The sequence below is a fragment of the Nicotiana tabacum genome, chromosome 14 (genome assembly GCF_000715075.1).
Source record: "Nicotiana tabacum cultivar K326 chromosome 14, ASM71507v2, whole genome shotgun sequence".
In the NCBI taxonomy this organism is placed as follows: Eukaryota; Viridiplantae; Streptophyta; class Magnoliopsida; order Solanales; family Solanaceae; genus Nicotiana; species Nicotiana tabacum.
The window spans coordinates 67849312-67857824 of record NC_134093.1 but is presented as its reverse complement, the minus strand read 5'-3'; positions in this window follow the sequence as shown (position 1 = coordinate 67857824).

The window sequence follows — 8513 nt, the reverse complement described above, 5'->3', positions numbered from 1 at the left end:
ATTTTTAAAATTATCTCAATCGTCTTGGTTACTGGTATATGTTATACACATATAACAACATTTAAAGTTTAAATATATTTTGGTTGTTATAAAAAATCTAAAAATTAATTGCTTTTAATGTTACATATACAAGATAAGAAATTTATTCAAATTTAAATACTTAAATGATATGTAAATTTTACCAATCAAATATTTAAAAAGCTAACATATTATTAATAAATTCGTAACTAAATGTATAATGATTTGGACTCTAAAACATACATTTTAAAGCTACTAGAAGATTAAATTATTTCAAGATTGATGGAAAAATTACGTAATTGTAGCTTGTTTCGTAGATTCCACTCTCTTACTAGCGATATAACGCTTAATTGGCGAAGTTTTGTATCCAAACTTTCAGTAAAAGGATACCTAATAGCTTTCCCTTAAAAGGTTAACAGTTGAATCTTCTATCTCGGTCCAAGTAGCAGTATGTTGAGGTTAAAATCTTTAAACTTATTATTAGTGATCTTATAAGAGATTCTCTATGGATATTATATAGGGGTAATTTTACAAAGAGCGTACTGCTATAAAGATGAATGTTGCTTTTATAAGTAAAATATTGTTATAAAGAGGTAAAATATAACATAAAAAATCAGTTTCAAGAAAAACTTGGCTTTTATAGTGAATGACTATTATATGAGGATGTTGTTATAGAGAGGTCTAACTATACAATTCAATTAAGTTTTGGTATTTTTATAACATCGTCTAAAATTACCCGACAAAATATATGTGTTTTTGTCATACAAGATAATAACATTGATAAAGAAGCACCGCTTTCTCTCAATCCAAATTCTACCGGGATTGTGATGACGCCTAATCCAATCCGCTAGATGAGCCAACTAATATAAACACAACTCAAACTGAAGATCATCAGAATAATAATAAAATAAGAATGTAAAATATCATCCCAAGAATTGATGATACAAGTCATGAGCCACTAAGAAATGGAATACAATGCTGGTATGACAAAAATACATTATCTATATGAATATACATAAACAGAAATACTAGTTCTAAACTACCATGAACGAAGCGACAGCTACTAATCAGAACGTTGACGTATCCTCAATGCTCGCTCCCAAACTCCGCAATAGCTCAGCTCCAAAATTTGCACGCAAGGTGCAGAAGTGTAGTATGAGTACCACTGACCCCATGTAGTAAATAAGTATCAAGACTAACCTCAACGAAGTAGTGGCGATATTTTAGTCAAAGATACTCATTTTATATAACATGTGTAGCTCATAAGTATATACAATGACAGAGAAACAATCAAGGAACAGCAAATATAAATAATAAGGTGCACAATCAAAGAGGAGGATAACAAGCATGCTTTTTTGGATAACAAGGGAAAAAACATATAGAAATGCACTAATTTCGCATCTAGAGGAGATATGCAATAAGTAGTAAAGACTCAAACTTTATATCAATCTGATAATCTCCAAGTGTCCAACAACCTGCTATCAAGTCTCATGCATGTGTATAATACATGAATAGGCATATGTAGATGATATGTCTCAGTATATATATATAAGTCAAGAATATATATATGCATGATAAAGACTTAAAGTTGGTATCAAACCGATACAAATCTACGTGTCTACCACGCAGTCGGTATGTAAATCCATATGCCCGAATAAATATCTCAACACAGGAACGTGAATCTACATGCCCAACAAATGTCTCAATCGGAACGTGAATTCACACACCCAAACATAAGCCTCAACATAGGAACGTGAATCCACACGCCCAAACCGTCTCAGATGAATGATGAGAACAATATCTATATGCTAACATGGTGCATATAACAAGACAGTGTATGACTATGCAGTTCTACCATGTAACACAAGTAATAAAATCCATAATATTAAACTAGCATGTGAATGATGCCTATAACATTATTCTAGCATGAATAAGATGCTCAAGTAGTCATACAACAACAAGCAATGACATATAATATCTTGTTATGTTACACTAGTATAAGAGAGATGCAAATAACATGATAATATTATGTGAAGATGTGAATAGATAGTTGTATAAACTTATCATACACATTCCCATAGGTGATCTCATGTGACCTTCATACATATAAATTCATTAACACATCGTGACTGAAGATTTCTTCTTCAACTTTAGCTTATAAGCCTATAAACACAACTTCAATAACTGGATCTTCTTTAGAGATTCGATTCTTGTATATATTCATTGTATCAATCTCAATAACCTGTATCGAGTCCCAAAAGAACTACCAGAATGTAACCACATGATATATCCCACATCTTTTATATCCATAGTCATACCTGTTGGTCACATCAACTACTTGTTGCCAAACCCAGTACCAGTCAAAATGCCTCAACTCAAATAGATCCTTATTCCAAGTCTTCACAATACTACTACTAATGAAAAAACCCTGTAGAAATTCATAACTACCCACCATAGAAATATATCATGGGTTGCTCTCGTCCAATAAAAACCATTGCATGTTCTGAGTTACCTAAGAGAATTCTTCTTCCCAACATACCTTATCCAAATCTAATCGAGCTAATTCTAGGTCTGTTAACTTCATCTTATCAAGTACAAGCTACTCAATGACAAATCGCACCAAATTTCAATAGAACCTAAAAGCACATAATTTATGCACTATACAAGTAATAACCCAAATATGACAAATCTGTAGCACAACAACTTATCACTTAATGATCCCCGAGTCTATGCTATCATTTCTCAATAAGTCTCTGAGTATCTATATAACTTACTCCATCTGTTTGTTATGGAATGGCTAAGCAAACTTAATCCAACTCCGCCCGTGCATCTAAAAGTTCTTTCTCAAAAGCACTTCATTTTTAGAAGCATACAACTTAACTCAACTCGTGAGACAATCACAAACATGCAACAAACTCTTCAAGCATGTAGGCAACATCAACTTTAAATTCATGGTTAAAATTATCTCAATCTCATAGAAAGTCACTTATGCATAGTCAAGCCACTAGAACTGAATCTCTCTAAGTCAACCAAGTCATATAGATTGTTAAACCCAAAATTCCTACCACAAAAGTGTCTATAATACCCATCTTTACCAAAGAAACTGATCATTTCTATTATAATATTGATCCAAGCCATTACTATATTGACCCAACTTCTTTTATGGTTTATCTTGATCCTCTTTTGAGATATCGCCTTTCTTTTTCAACACACCATGATTTTTCATCAAACTCACACCAAGTGATTCTGAGATAAGGTCATATTCTAAGGTGGGTTTCTTCAAACCAGGATTAGGCAAGCTACTTACCTCTTCCGGAATAAGATTTAGCCTCTAATCACAAGATTAACTTTATGAGTGACCTCTAAATGCTCTGAATCTAGCCAAACAATAATCATCGAGATCCAATAAGTCACAAAAATCAATTTCAAACAATAAAGCTTCAATCTTTAATCAATTCTCAAAAGGTAAACAAAATTCAACTCGAGTCCACATGATCAAAACCTGAGTTTAGGACTAGATCTCGTTGACCCATAACCCCAGGAGTCTAAATATGTGATTAGTTTTCAAATCTAAGTCCAATTCAATGTTCAAAAACTCAAAATACACTCTCTTATGTTTTAGATAAAAACCCCAAATTTTACTCCTAAATTCCATGTTTTAGGTGTAGAAATCCATGAGGAATCAAGATATATGATCAAATCTAAGTAAAAATTATTTACTCTTAAGATTGTAGTGAAATCCTTCTTCAAAATCTCCTCCTCTTGTTCTCTAAAGCTCAAAAGTGGTAAAAATGAGCTAAATCCCCAAAACTGGACATAAAATACCATGCCAGTGATATACTCTACGCGATCGCGACACCTAATCCCAAGATCGCGGAGCATTGCTAGAATTCCCTTTACGCAATCATGACTTAGCCCACCCGATGGCGAAGCACATTCCACCTCCCCAGCCAAATCTTCTACGCGATCTCGATTCAACACCTGTCAAAGCTATTCGATCGCGAACCTCTCACGCAATCGCAAATCACTAATTCTCTCTTCCCAAAATTCCTTCTACGTGATATAGAGACATTCATTATATAGATATGATTTTTTATCATATAAATCGATTGATTATTAAAATAAAAAGTACAGCTTCGCGATCGTGATTTTCTATCTGACACAAAAAAACCAGCAATCTCAACTAGACTCAAAATGATTTGAAACCACCTCGAAACTCACCCAATCCCATCGAGACCCCGTCCTATCAGCCTTACAAGTTTGTATACCCTATACAAACTTGTCCATAGGCTCAAAACACCACAATTAACATCAACACTAAGAATCATGCATCAAAACAAATATCTCAAACTCTCTGAAGATCAAAATTCCAATTTTTGATTAGAAGCATCGAAACAACCCTGGGCCACCTGAGGCCTGAACCAAATATACGTACAAGTCCAAAATTATCATATGAATTTATTGGAACCTTCGAATCACCAATACGGGGTCATTTACTCATAATATTGACTTTGGTCAACTCTTCCAACATTAAGCCTCAACTTAGGAGTTAAGTGTTCCAAATAACACCATGAACCACTTATGAACCAAACCACCCATCCCCATAAGTCATAAATAATCAAGCCAACCTACAAGAAGCATCAATAGGTGAATGGGATTCTAGAACTCAAAACAACCAGTCGGGTCGTTACATTCTCTACCTCTTAAAAAAATGTCTATCCTCGAATGAGTTTAGACATATATATGAACTGCTACAAAGATGTGGATATCTTCTCTGCATATTAGATTCGGTCTCCCAAGTAGCCTCCTCACTCGGTCGTCCTTTCCAAAGCACCTTCACTAAAGCGATCTCCTTCGACCTCAACTTCCATACATGCCTGTCCAAAATAGCTACCTGCTCTTCTTTATAGGCCATATTCTCATCTAGATGAACTATGATAAAGTCCAAAAATATGACTTATCTTCATTATACCTCTGAATCATAGAAACATGAAGTATCGAATGAACCCTCGATCGGCTAGGAGGCAAAGAAAGCCTATAAGCAACCTCACCAACTCTCTCCAACACCTCAAATGATCCAATAAACCTTATACTACTTGCCCTTCTTCCCAAACCTCATCACACCTTTCATGGATGAAACATTCAAAAGAACCCTCCCACCCTCCATAAATGGCACAACACGAACCTTCTTGTCATCATAACTCTTCTGCCTGCTCTAAGCTATCCGAGGTCATTTCTGAATCAACTTCATTGTACCCAACAACCTAACCTTACCTGGCTCAAACGAACCAACAGGAGAACGACACCATTTAACATACAAAGCCTCATACAGAGCCATCTGAATGCTTGATTGATAACTATTATTGTAAGCAAACTCTGCCAAAGGTAAGAACTAACCTCCAACATCAATCACACAGGCTCACAATATGTCTTCTAGAATCTGAATAGTTTGCTCGAACTAACAATCCTTCTGCGGGTGAAATGCTATGCTAAGATCCTCTTATGTACCCAACTCTCGTTGAATAGCTCTCCAAAAGTGAGAGGTGAACTGAGTGCCACAGTATGAAATTGTTACACCCTGTACTTTCATGTCAGAATGCATCTTAAGTGAATCAATATGAGCCGCAGAGTTTAAGGACCTTTACAAAGATAATGATGGGTTAAAACAAGTGTTAATGAAGTATCATTAAGGTTGGAGGCCAAACAAATCAAATATGTTATAACCTGTACTTTTGAGGTAAAACTAGGAGTGCTTAATATGCTAAGAAGGTCGTATTTTATGGTAATTGTATCATATAATATCTGTATGTTAAGTTTTGAAGTCAAACAAGTTGTAAAACAAAAGTCGACAAGAGTTATTGTAAGTTACATTCCTAATTGAAGCTCTATAAGTGTAGTTTCTAATACATTAAATCGTTCATCAATGCGACCTAAGAGTAGAGAGATATTTGCATTTTTGCGAGACTGCTCAAGCAGCCCCTTTGAAACCCACTTAGGCAGTGGCTGACCTTTGAACGTTTTAAAGTGGTTCGAAGGCTCATATTTGGTCATTTTAGACCAAATACAGTTCCCACGCTCTCTCAACATCTCTCTAACAGTTCTTCAAGATTACAAGGTGAATCCAAGGTTGTTTTACCTAAACCTAACATCAAAAGTTAGCCTAAGTGAAGAAAAGAGTCTCTATGGTGTTGTCTTGTAATTAATGGCGCTTGTAAGCTAAGGGAAGATTTGTTTTGAGGTTGTTCTGATTATTTAAGGTAAGTATAACACCCTGTTGCTTGTGCTGAAACTTATCTATGTGTTGGTTAAGTTGTTTGGATGAAGAACTACAAGATAGCACTTGAAATGGTATAAGATATTGTTCTCTTGTTGGATTATTTTGGAGTTGTATATATGACTTCATATGGCTGGAAATCATGGAGTCTGAGGTCTCAACACAATACATCTGCTAATACAAGTAAATTCCCCCAGAAACTGGTAATAACGGAGTCATGAGCTTCTAAAACGGAATACAAGTTTGAAACTGAACAATAAATACACTGTCTGAATTATAACAACAGTATGAAATGAAAAGACAAGTCAAACTGCGACCAAGGATGCAACTCTACCTCGCCTCTAGCAGATAGTTCAATAAGCAACCTACTGCTGATAACGGGTCCCCACACCTAGATCTGCACAATTAAGTGCATAGTGTAGTATGAGTACAACCGACCCAATGTACTCAATAAGTGTCGTAAATAAACACGGCAAGGTAAAAGGAGCACACATTATTAATGATACTACCTATCACCTATGAAGTTTCATCCTTTAAACCGGTATAGAACAATATTGAAATCAAATCATAAAGTTTAGTAAGAAATCATCAGTGTATGTATGTGTATAATTTCTCAAATACTCTACTCAGACAATATCTTGGAATATAGAGGTGATATGCAGTTAAATCAGATAAATGATCAAGGAAATTGCAAGTAAAGATGAAATGCAAAATCCAACAAAACACTGGCCAGATTCCCTCACTTTTCCATATCCATTCCAAACCACTGATCATTATTCTCAATATCCGCGAGTACACCATCAAGAGAGAAACATGAAAGGGTGACCCTAGGGGGTGGATCGGTATCCAAACGCTGCACGGAACACTCACATGCTAATAACATCAATATCTAGATCCGCACGGACAACTCACGTGCCAACAACACAATCTGCCCGGTATGGTCACAGGCACAAAAACACAATCTGCTTGGCGTGGTCATAGGCACCCAGTCCAATCATATCATACCAGAGCAAATAAACAAGTATACATGTATGAAATGAGTGAATAAAAAATCTCATGCTCTTGGACTGGGATAAATGACACGCTAAAGTGTAGGCATGTGCAAGTGTACTATCATAACTCAAACCGTCAAATTTCATCAAAGAATAACATTTATCAGTTCATTCAGGGATTAAACCCCTATGTAGCCTCAAACATGGCCCAAATAGGTCATAACAATGTCACAGTGTGCGAAGCATCATAGCATAAGGTTTAACAGTCAAGTTCCAGGCTTATAAGAGCCTGGGCACAACCCGAACACGAATAAATAACCTTGATGCCCGCACATGGTTCAACCCCACGCATATGCGCACCCAATAGCACGTCGCTATCACAATAATTCAGGCAACTAGTGCCTCAACCGAATTTAGATAAGATACTTACCTCAAGCAAATCAAATCACTCCACTAGCAAGCCCTTCTCATGCGTATCAATCTCTGAAATGATTGAATATAGCCAAAAATAACGTAATATTATCAAAAAAAGGTATAGGAATTGATTCCAAATGATAAAGCTAAGATCTTTAACCAAAGTAAAAAAGTTAACCCAAAAAGTCAACCCCGAGCCCACGTCTTGGAATCCGACAAAATTTACAAAATCCGAATACCCATTCAATACCGAGTCCAACCATGCTAAAATTAGTCAAATACGACCTCAAATTGCCTTTCAAATCCCCAAGATTCGGTCTATGAAGTTTCACAAAGTTTCCCCAAATTCTCCAACCCAAAACACCAATTAAATGACAAGAACAACAATGGATTCATGTATAATAGCCAAATCCGAGTTAGAATCACTTACCCTCCCGATGATTTTCTTGAAAATCCCTCTAAACATCGCCACAAACCAAGCTCTTTAGGTCAAAAGATGAAGAATGAATGAAAACCCTCGAAATTTCTATTTATGCCCAGTGATTTTCGCTTTTGCGGACCAACAACCGCTTATGCGGCTCCGCACCTGCTGAAAATCCATCGCAGGTGTGGCTTCAACTCAAGGAAACAGTCTCCGCTTCTACGGTCCAAATAGAGCACCTGCGCATCCGCTTCTACGGGCAACGAGCGCTTCTTCACACACGCACCTGCTGACCAAGTCCGCTTCTGCACCTCGAGGCCATCCTGGCCAATTCCGCTTCTGTGACCTTGCCGGTACGGAATATTCCTCGCACCTACACTCTAAGGGCTCCTCG